Here is a 12,109-nt window from a genome sequence, read left to right on the forward strand (position 1 = left end):
TGATTAAAAACTGATGGGAAAACTGGAAAACAATATGGCAGAAACTAAATATCAGCTAACATGTTGTACTGTATATCAAAATATGATCAAAATGGGCACATGATTTAGATATAAAATGTGATACCATAAGGAAACTAGAAGAGCATAGAAAATCTACCAAATGGAGAAAGGAAGAATTTAGGACCAAAGAAGATGTAAAGAACATTATGAAATGTAAAATGTATAATTTTGATTATATTAAATTAAAAAAAGCTTTGTACAAACAAAACCAATGAAATTAAAATTAAAAGGAAAGCAGAAAACTGGGAAATAATTTTTATAGCAAACTCTTTTTTTTCTCTTTTCAATCAATAGTATTTTGTTTTTCCAAGTAATATAAAGATAGTTTCCAACATTCATCCTTAACAAGACCGTGTGGTCCAAATTTTATCTTCCTCCCTTGTCTCTAAGACATCAAGTAATCTGATATAGGTTAAATGTGTGCAATTCTTTTAAGAATATATCCATATATGTCATGTTGTACAAGATCAGATCAAAAGAGGGAAAAAACATGAGAAAAGAAAAAGCAAATAAAAAAGCAAACTATGCTTCAATACACATTCTATAGTTCTCTATCTGAATGAGGTTCACATTTTCTATCCCAAATCTATTGGAATTGTCTCAGATCAACATATTGCTGAAAAAAGCCAAGTCCATCACAATTCATCATCACATAATCTTGCTGTTATTTTGTACAATGTTCTCCTGGTTGTGCTCACTTCACACAGCATCAGTTCTTGTAAATTAAAGCCCTCATTTCTCAAATATATGGAGATCTAAGTCAATTTGTAGGAACACAAGTCATTTTCTAATTGATCTATGGTCAAAGGACATGGACAGTTTTCAGATAAAGAAATAAATGCTATCTCTAGTTATATAAATAAATACTGGAAATAAGTATTGAGCAGAGAAATGCAAATTAAAACAAATCTGAGCAACTCTGAGATACTACTAGATAAACCTCAGATTAGCTAAGATGACAGGAAAAGATAATGATAAATGTTGGAGGGTATATAGGAAAACTGGGACACTAATACATAGTTGTTGGAGGTGTGCACTGATCCAACTGTTCTGGAGAGCAATATGGAATTATGCCCAAAGGGCTACCAAATGTGCATCCTTTGATCCAGCAGTGTCTCTACTAGGCCTGTATCCCAAAGAAATCACAAAAAGGGAAAAGGATCCACATGTTCAAAAATATTTGTAGCAGCTCTTTTTGTAGAGGCAAGGAATAAGAAACTGAGTTGATACCCATCAGTTGGAGAATGGCTGGATAAGTTATGGCATATGAATGCTATAGAATATGTTCTGGAATGAGTTCTATAAGAAATGATCAGCAGGATGATTTCAGAAAGTCCTGGAGAAACTTACCTGAACTAATGCTAAATAAAGTGAGTAGAACAGAAGAACATTGTATACAGCAACAAAAAGATTATGTGATGATCAATTCTGATGGATCTGACTCTTTTCAACAATGAAGTGATTCAGGTCAATTCCAATAGATCTGAGAGAGCCACCTGCATCCAGAAAGAGATGTATGGGGACTGAATGTGGATCACAACATAATATTTTCACCTTTTTAGTTATTGTTTGTTGCTTTTTGTTTTCTAATTTATTTTCCTTTTTGATCTGATTTTTCTTGTGCAGCATAATAATTATGAGAATATATATAGAATTATACATGGCTAATACATATTGGATTACTTACTAATATATATTGGAAGATAGGGAAAAAATTTTGAAACACAAAATTTTACAAAGGTAGATATTGAAAACTATCTTTGAATATATTTTGAAAGTAAAAGGTATTATTTTAAAAAAAATAAAATAAGCCTGAGGTTCCATCTCACACCTATTTGATTGGCTAATATGACAGAAAAGAAAAATGATAAATACTTCAAAGGATATGGGGAAACTGGGGTACTAATTCATTGTTGGTAGAATTGTGAATTGATCTAACTATTCTCAAGAGCAACATGGAACTATGCTCAAAGAGCTATAAAATTGTGCATACCCTTTGAATACATCTTGTGCATACCTATAATACTACTATTAAATACATATCCCCAAAAGATTTTTTAAAAAGGAATAAAACCCTCTTTGTACTAGTAGTTCCTTTTGTGGTGATAAAGAATTGGAAACTAAGGAGATGCCTATCAATTGGGGAACAGCTAAACAAGTTGTGGCATATGGTTATAATGGACTATTATTGTGCTATAAGAAATGATGAACAGGATTGGTTCAGAAAAACCTGAAAAACCTTCATGAACTCATAAGTGAAGTAAGTATAATGAAAACACTGTACATAGTAACAGCAATTCTGTACCATGAAAATTGTGAATGACTTAGCTATTCTCAGCAATTCAGTGATCCAAGGCAATCTCAAAGGACTTGTGATGAAAAAAAATCTATCTACTTCCAGATAAAGAATTTGATTTATTTTTCTTTTGGTTCAAGTTTTCTTCCACAAAATGATTAACATGGAGACATGTTTTATGTGATTACCTGTGTACAACCTATAATACATTGCTTACTGTCTCAGGGAGGGGGTAAAAAGGGAAAGATAGAATTTGTTACTCAAATTTTTTATAAAAATATGTTATAAGTCATTATTTCATTTAATTGGGGGAATAAAATATGAATAAATGTTAATAAAATAATATTTCAAATTATTAATTATACAGGTTATTATCAATAAAAAGAGTAACACTATAATCTTTGGAAATGGATACTATTGAGAATCATAGAATCATAAATGCAAGATTTTGAAAGACCCTGAGGGTCTATCATCTAACTGCATTGTAGTATAGATTACTGCTGTCCAAAATTTTCTATTTTACATCCCTATTAATAAAATATCTTTGAATATGAATCCCCCATGTAAATATGTACTTATAAATTCCATATATGTACTACTTTACTAATTAGGTATACTATAAAACAATTAAAATTGACATTTAAAAAGATGAAGTTAACATTAAACATTATTTGATCTTAGAGTCAATCAGGAAGTGCTGGAGTTTATTTAGATTTAGAAAAATACTTCTGTTTAGAAAAATCATTGTAGCAGCTATGTGGATGATGAATAGAAGAAAAGAGAGAAATGAGGCAAGTAGAACTGTTCAGTAGCTATTTATATATTCCTGATGATGAGGACCTAAAGTGGTAAGTGTGAAAAGACCAAATGTAGAGTTGTGGAGAGAGAAAATTCAAGACAACTGATTGGATATGTGTGGTGAAAATAAGAAGTTGAAGATAACCTAAACTGAGTGACTGTGTTTAGAGGGAAAATTGGTGATACATATCCATACATCTTCAGCTTATATAATTCACTCTTTCCCACTAAAAATGAAGAGGAAAGTGGGACCCCTATTAGCTAGCCCATAGATCAAAAACAATCCAGGAGTACTTATTACAGTCACAAAGAGATCTAGAGGGAAGAGAGATATATAGAGAATACAGAGAATTTCCCCAATAGCACCTAGGTACTAACACAGATTCTCAAGTTATAGTTAGACTATAACTACTTTGAAAGGCCCAGATTCTGCACAGAAGGGAGGCTAGTGAATTTGTTCAACTGACTGGAGCAACATTGCATGATTATCCATGTATGGGTGGTATACCTGTACTAGTTCAAACCTCATGAGAAAGTATGGCATATCACTCTCCAAGTGGTTTATCATGCATACTTTTGTGTCATACCATGACCTACTTGAGTATTAGGACCCTAACTTTTGAGATTACTGGTACAGCTAAAGAGAAACTACTAGTCCCTTTTCACCTTGTCATAGATAAAATGATTATTGCTAAAGAATATAGCAAATGTTGTTTCTAGAATGAATCTGTGACCAAAAAAAGAATCTTGACACAATAATGCAGGAAACAATTCTAGAAAATTGTTCAAGAATGATAGAACATGAAGGGAAAATAAAAATAGAAAAAAAAATCCATCAATCACCACTTCAAAGAGATCTTTTGTAGAAAACACATAGGGATATTATTGTCAAGTTTTAAAACTCCCAGATCAAAGAGAAAATTTTTCAAGAAACAATTAAAAAATTCAAATATGCAGGAGCTACAATTAAAATTGTATAGGACTTATCATAGCCATAATAAAAGATACAAGTCTTGGAATCATTTATACTGACAATCTAAAGAACTAGGCTTATGGCCAAAAATATCATATCAAACAAAATTATCCATAATATTGAATGGAAAAAAAGGGACATTCAATGATTTTTCAAGTTTTCAGAACTTTCTTTCAACCAAACCTGAACTCAATAGACAATTTGACATATAAGAGCCAATATCAAAGATTAATTTCAAAGACCTTAACATGGACAAATTGTTTATATTTTTTACATGGAAATGTACACCATATGTTTAAGATTGACTTTAGCAATTGGATAGTTCAAAAGAAAGATCTAGGCAGAGTTGAGTGTGATCTGATTCTAAAAAGCCAAACCACATTAGAAAAGGGTAAAAATAGTAATTATGTTATATAAATGAGGTACTGAGGAGGAATAGATATAGGGGGCAGGAGGACTTATAGTTCTGAAAACTTACATCAGAAAAGGGTTAAATAGGCAATTTCACACACATCACACACATACACACACACACTGTAACAAGGATCAGGAGTAAAATTGATTAGGGAAAAAAAGCACAGCTAATAATCAGTGATCTTAAGTTCAAACTTAAAGATTCAATAAAGAGAAAACTCTACATTTTATGCCAGCCAAACTAATATTGTTTTAAATGCATGTTTGCATATGGATAAATTGTTTGTGTAGCTGAATATATGTAGATATGCATGCATGTTGCTCTGTGTATGAACATAAATATGCATATATATGGGAATCTGAGTGAGTGTGAATGTATATGTATATATGTGTGTGTATATGTGTTTATATATTTATTTATGTACATATAAATATAAATATATCAGTGCTTAACTATAGCCTGATTGATAAAGATGGGGGAAAAAAGAGGGGGAAAAGAACAAAGTAAAAAAAGTGCACAGTAGAAAACAAAAGCATAACTTACAAGGAAGTAAAGAAAAGATGGACACTCATAAATATTTCTTTTACTATTATATATCCTTTCTTGAACTGTAATTTATTGTTATATATTTTGAATCCTTCCTGATGTTCTGCTGGGCTCATGACAATGTTCTGTTTTGCTTTGTTTTATTTTCCTTTTTTTTCCCTATTTTAAAAAATAAAATAAATTTAAAAAATTTTAAAAAGTCTGCCTTCTTTTAGTTTGGGCCATGTCCTTTGAGAAGGTAAGTGTAGAATTCTAAATGCTTTCCTATTACATAATGAGGCTTTTTTCATTTATTATTCTTGTAGCAGAAAAAGAAAACTAAATAGTAGTAGTTGTTGAATATTATAACATCCCTTAGTTGTCATGTTAAAATGTGAAAGATAATCTTAGACCTTCATCTGACTCATACTCAGAATCTGGCCTTTTGAATTCCTGTTCACATAGCCCTTAATGCCACTTACTTGTGGCATTTAGCATAGACTACCTTGTATTTTTATCCATCATTTTAAGTCCTTTCTCTACAACCTTTAATCTCTGTGAGAAAATAAGAAGAACCCAGCAAGAAGAGATACAAAAGTAAACAAATCAAAAACTACTACAAATTATATAAAATATCTGGAGTTTTACCTATGATGATACATTTAAGGCTTACATAAACATAATCACAAGATGATCTTAACAGAAAAGAAAAAGAATTCGCGAAACAGTAACTCTTCAAGATTGGGTCTTATAAATATAACTAAAAATCATTATGTTACCTAAATTAGTTTATAGATTTTTATGTCATATCAAAACATCAATTGTTACTTTGTAGTAGAATTAGACAAAAAATAAAGAAATAATTTTTAAAAATGAAAAAAAGATTAAAATGAAGTGGGTATTGCCCCATAAAACTATTATCTTCAAAGCTGTTGAATATAAGTTAAAAAGAAAAAAGTTGATTGATAGAACATTTCACAAACAAAACCCAGAAATAATCAAACGTAGTAAGATTGTTTTTTAGAAATCCAAGAGACTTCTGAGTCATGTTACCAGAGTCACATTACCTTACGTAAGACCTAGTCATTTTCTTCTATCCTTATGACCTCTCAAGCATCTCCAAAATAAAAATTATGTGCTAGGGATAAAGCAATTTCATCTGTCTCTAAGAACCCAAAGAAGATATATATATATATATATATATATATATAGATATATATATAGAATAGATATATATAGAAGATATATAATATATATATATATATATATATATATATATTAAACAAAACTCCATGAACTAATGACTAACTTCAGCTCACTTAGCACTGCCTCCCCCACTACTCACCATGGCTACAACCTACTCACAGACTTGCAACAGAAGCAATACTGCCCTGGCTCCTTCTAAGACTTGACTATCTTTCCAGTACTGAGGAAAGCCAAACTCCAAACTACATAAAATTTCAGAAATTTTCTGAAGCCTGTAGCAACATTCTTATGTTTCAACAGAGCTCTGTATAAAATCAGGAGAAGAGAGAATAGGGCAGGATATATATCTGGCTTTAATAGAACTTAACTCTATACCCTGTCTTTTCTTCAAACTCCAAGTCATAAATTCACCTACGTTGAAATAATAGCTAGGTAGTATTGCTCTTTACCACTAGATTAGAAAACTGAGAAACACAAGGAATGGGATGAGACTACAACAAGCCTTAGGGAAAGAGATAATCAACTAACTAGCACTAGTTTTGTTCCTCCCAACAATCACTTGGAGAAAAAACTTCTGTTGGTGAACCATGGACTTCCCAAGGATGAAAGAGGCTAGATGCTTTGAGATTAATGCTCCTTCTCCTATCCCAATCCTACCCTTAGTCTCTCACCTAGAGGAATAAACAGAAGGGAATGAGTCAAAAAATGAGCAATAAGGTAAAAAGAGAGAGAAAGAGAGAGAGAGAGAGAGAGAGAGAGAGAGAGAGAGAGAGAGAGAGAGAGAGAGAGAGAGAGAGAGAGAGAAGGAGGAGGAGGAGGAGAAGAAGAAGAAGAAGAAGAAGAAGAAGAAGAAGAAGAAGAAGAAGAAGAAGAAGAGAGAGATTGAGAGAGAGAGAGAAGAAGAAGAAGAGAGATTGAGAGAGAGAGAGAAGAAGAAAAGAGAGAGATTGAGAGAGAGAGAAGAAGAGAGAGATTGAGAGAGAGAGAGAGAAGAAGAAGAAGAGAGAGATTGAGAGAGAATAAGAAAAGAGAAAGAGAGAGAGAGAGAGAGAAGTAAAATCATCAAAGATTTCAGGAAGAAAAAAAAAACTTCAGATCTTGAGTGATTTCAGATAAATCAACAGATCTAATAAACGAGTTTAGGGATTTATGGTTTGCACATAATTGAAATAATTGGCAGAAAAGAAAAATTTGAATTCATGGTGGCAAATCCCACTAAAGAAACAAAAGAGAACAAATAAATACAAATAAAAATCAACAGAAATAAAAGACAATGTAGAATAAGAAAAGCGAATAAAATGAAAGGAATATATACTCTATATAAGCAAAATGTACTGAACTCTGAAACACATAAAGACAATTTAAGGATTATAGTGACTCAAGACAAACATATGTTAAAATACCTGAAATCACAATGCAAGAAATAATGCATGAAAATTTCCCAGAATTTCTAAATACAGAAAACAAAGTACTAATCAAAAGAATCCATAAATCACCCCCAGAAAAAATGCAAAAATACAAATAAAGTCCATTGGGACACAATGAATTTTCAAGTAAGCATGAAAGAAGACAGTCAAATACAAAGGAAAGGAAATTAAAATACCACAATATTGTCTTGCATCACTAGAAAGTGAAAGAGTCAAAGGAAAAACACCTCAGAGAGGGATATGAACTAGTCTCCAACTCAAAAGGTTTTTTTGGAAGAGTTCAAAAAGGATTTTAAAAGAGAGAAGAAAATGGGGAAAAGAAATGAATGCTTTGCAGGAAAACATAACAGAAATGGAGTAAAGAAAACAGTTGTTTAAAAAATAAATTTGACATAATGGAAAAAATACTGAAAAAAAACAACTTTTTAAAAATGGAATAGATGAAATGGAAAAAGAAAACAACTCCTTAAAAATAGAATTGGTGAAATATGAAAAAATACCCAATGAACAAAACAACTCCTTTAAAAATACAACCAGTCAAATGCAAAAGGATGTGAAAAAGCTAACTGAAGAAAATAATTAAATAAAAATTAGAATTAGACAAATGTAAGTGAATGATTCAATGAGACACCAAACAACCCCCTACAAAGGAAAAAATAGAAAAAAATGTAAAATATCTGATCTGGAAAATAGATCTAGGAGATACAATCTAAGAATTATTGGACTACCCAAAAGTCAGGATGAAAAAAATATCTGGACAATATCTTTCAAGAAATCATCAAGGAAAACTTCCCTGGTATCCTAGAACCAGAGGGTAAAATAGTCATTGAAAGAATCCTTTGATCATTTCCTAAAACAGACCTGAATATAAAAACTCCAAGGAATAGTATAGCTAAATTCTAAAATTATCATATCAAGGAGAAAATACTTCAACTATCTAGAAAAAAATAATTACTATGACCAAGGAATCACAATCAGAATTACCCTAGACCTAGCAGCTTCCACTTTAAAGGAATGAAGGGCCTGGAATATGACATTCTGGAAGGCAATGGAGTTTGGACTATATAACTATGAATCAACTACCCAGAAAAACTAAACATTTTCTTTCAGGGGAAAGATGGACATCCAATGAAATAGGAGATTTTCAATCATTTTGATGAAAAGACCAGAGCTGAACAAAAAATTGGATCTTCAAATACAAGCCTCAAAAGAAGCATAAAAAAGTAAAAAGGGAAGAAAAAAACCCTATGTTTTTGAAAGGCTAAAATGCTTACATCCTTATAGGGGAAGATGATATATGTAAATCTTGAAAACTGTACCTTTGCCAGGGTAGTAAGAAAGGATATACTTAGAGGATGTAGATATAAGTTGACTTTAATATGATGATATAAAAAAGAAATTGGGATGAAAGAGAAATTGTACTATGAGAAGAGGAAAGGGAAGGTAAAATGGGGCAAATTATGTCATATAAAGAAGCATAAAAGACCTATTACCATTCAGGGAAAGAAGAGAGAGAGATAAAATTGTTTGAAACTTAACCTCATATTTGGCTGAAAAAGGGAATAACATGTGTACTTAATTTGGTATAGAAATTTGTCTCACCTATAGGGAAAAAGAAGAGGAAAGGAAATGGAGAGACAAGTAGAAGGGAGGGTAGAACTAGAAGGGGAAAGGGATAAGGAGGGGCCTTAAAAAAAGGGAGGGCAGATTGAGGGAAGTGATGGTCAGAAGCAAAACACAATTGAGAAGAGAAAGAGTGAAAGAGAGAGGAAAATTATAACTTGGGGAAGATAGAATGGTGGGAAATACCGAATTAGTAATCTTAACTGAATGTGATTAGGATGAACTCTCCCATAAAACAGAAGTGGATAACAGACTGGATTAAAAGTAAAAATACTATAACATGTTGCTTACAAGAAAAACATTTAAAGCAGAGAAATACATAAGGAGTAAAGTAAAAGGCTGGAGCAAAATTTTAAAAAACAGTGGTAGTAATCTTGATCTCAGATGAAGCAAAAGCAAAAAGAGATCATTAAATGGGATAAGGAAGGAAACTACATCTTGTTACCATAAATGATGAAGGAATATCAATATTAAATATTTAAACATCACGTTACATAGAATCCAAATTCCTAGAGGAGATGTTAAGTGAGTTTCAAGAAGAAATAGACAGCAAAGCTATACTGATGGGGGATCTCAACCTTTGAATTTCAGAACTAGATAAACCTAACCACAAAATAAACAAGAAAGAAATTAAGGAGGTGAATAGCATTTTAGAAAAGTTAAGTATGATACACCATTGGATAAAGTTGAATGGAAGAGAAAGGAATATACCTTGTGGCATATAGCACCTACACAAAAACTGATCATGTATTAGGGCATAATAACCTCAATCAAATGCAGAAAGGCAGAAATATTAAATGCATCCTTTTCAGATAATGATGCAGTGAAAATTACATGCAATAAAGGGCCATGGAAAAACAGACCAAAATTAATTGAAAATGAACTATATGAACATAATTATAAAATACTTTTCACATAAAGTTAGATCTAAACAACTAGAATAATATTAAGCTCATGGGTAGGCTGAGCTAATTAATAAAAATTACAATTCTACCTAAATTAATATTTAGGTATTATATATATATATATACATACATATATATATATATATAATATAGGTATTATATAAAGAAATAAATCCATTTGTTTAGTGCCATGCCAATCAAACTGCTAAGAAATTACTTTATAGAGCTAGAAAAAATAATAAAAAAATTCATCTGGAAGAACAAAAGGTCAAGAATTTCAAGGAAATTAATGGGGGAAAAATGCAAAGGAAGGATGGCCTACCTATACTAGACCTAAAACTATATTATAAACCAGCAGTCATCAAAACCATTTGGTACTGGTTAAGAAATAGAGCAGTGGATCAGTGGAATAGATTAGGTTTACAAGGTATAATGGTCAATGACTATAGTAATCTAATGTTTGATAAACCCAAAGACTCCACCTTCTTGGATATGAAATCACTATTTGACAAAAATTGCTGAGAAAACTAGAAAATAGTATGACAGAAACTAGACATTGACCAACACCTCATACCTTTGACCAAGATAAGATAGAAATGGGTTCATGATTTAAACACAAAGGGTGATACTATAAGGAAATTAAGAGAACAAGGGAATAGTCTACCTCTCAGATCTATAGAGAAGAGAGGAATTTATGGCCAAAGAAGAACTAGAAAATATTATGAAACACAAAAGGGATAAATTTGATTATACTAAATTAAAAAGGTTTTGTACAAAGAAAACCAATCAGCCAAAATAAGAAAGGAAGCAGAAAACTGGGGAAAAACGTTTATATCCAGTGTTTCTGACAAAGGCCTCATTTCCAAAATATATAGAGAAATGTCTTGAATTTATAAGAATATAAGCCATTCCCCAAATGATAAATTGTCATAGAATATGAACAGACAATTTTCAGATCAAGAACTTAAAACCATTTCTAGTCATATGAAAAAAAAATGCCCTAAATCACTGTTCATTAAAGAAATACAAATTAAGACAATTCTCAGATTGGTTAAGATGACAGGAAAAGATAATGATAGAAGAGATATGGGAAAACTGTTACATTGTTGGTAGAGTTGTGATCTGATTCAAGCATTCTGTAGAGCAATTTGAAACTATGCCCAAAAAGCTATAAAACTGTGCTTACTCTTTGATCCACCAGTGTTCCTATTAAGTCTGTATCCTAGAGAGATCATAAAAAGGGGAAAAGAACTCACATTTGCAAGAATGTAGCAGTCCTTTTTGTAGTGGTAATGAACTTGAACAGAGTGGGATCAATTGGGGAATAAGTTATGGTATATGAATATAATGGAATATTATTGTTCTATAAGAAATGACAAGCAAGTTGATTTCAGAAAGGCCTGGAAAGACTTACATGAACTGATGATAAGTGAAGTAAGTAGAACCAAGAGAACATTGCACATAGCAACAAGATTATGTGATCAACGGTGATGGACTTGGATCTTTTCAACAATGAGGTGATTCAAAGCAATTCCAATTTGTGACAGAAGGAACTATCTGCATCCAGAGAGAGAACTATGGAGACTGAATGAGTATAAAAAACACAGTATTTTCACCTTTTTGTTGTTTGTTTGCTTGGGTTTTTTGGTCATGATTTTTTTTTTCTTTTGATCTGATATTTCTCATATATCATGACAGATGTGGAAATATATTTAATAGAATTGCACATGTTAAACCTATATTGGATTACTAACTGTCTAGGGGAGGAGAGCAGGGGAGAGGGAGGGAAAATTTTTTGGAATGCAAGATTTTGCAAGAGTGAATGTTGAAAACTATATTTGCTTTTATTTTAAAAAATGAAAAGCTATTATTGTAAAAATA

The 12,109-nt window shown here is 31.5% G+C and overlaps 1 protein-coding gene across 5 annotated transcripts in view; it reads right to left on the reverse strand.

Moving 5' to 3' along the window:
• KCNN2 (potassium calcium-activated channel subfamily N member 2) overlaps positions 1-12,109 on the reverse strand; it is a 213,430-nt gene that overhangs the window by 80,037 nt on the left and 121,284 nt on the right. The gene's annotated exons all lie outside the window — the stretch shown is intronic.

This window comes from Sminthopsis crassicaudata, chromosome 1 (assembly GCF_048593235.1).
Source record: "Sminthopsis crassicaudata isolate SCR6 chromosome 1, ASM4859323v1, whole genome shotgun sequence".
Taxonomy (NCBI): domain Eukaryota; kingdom Metazoa; phylum Chordata; class Mammalia; order Dasyuromorphia; family Dasyuridae; genus Sminthopsis; species Sminthopsis crassicaudata.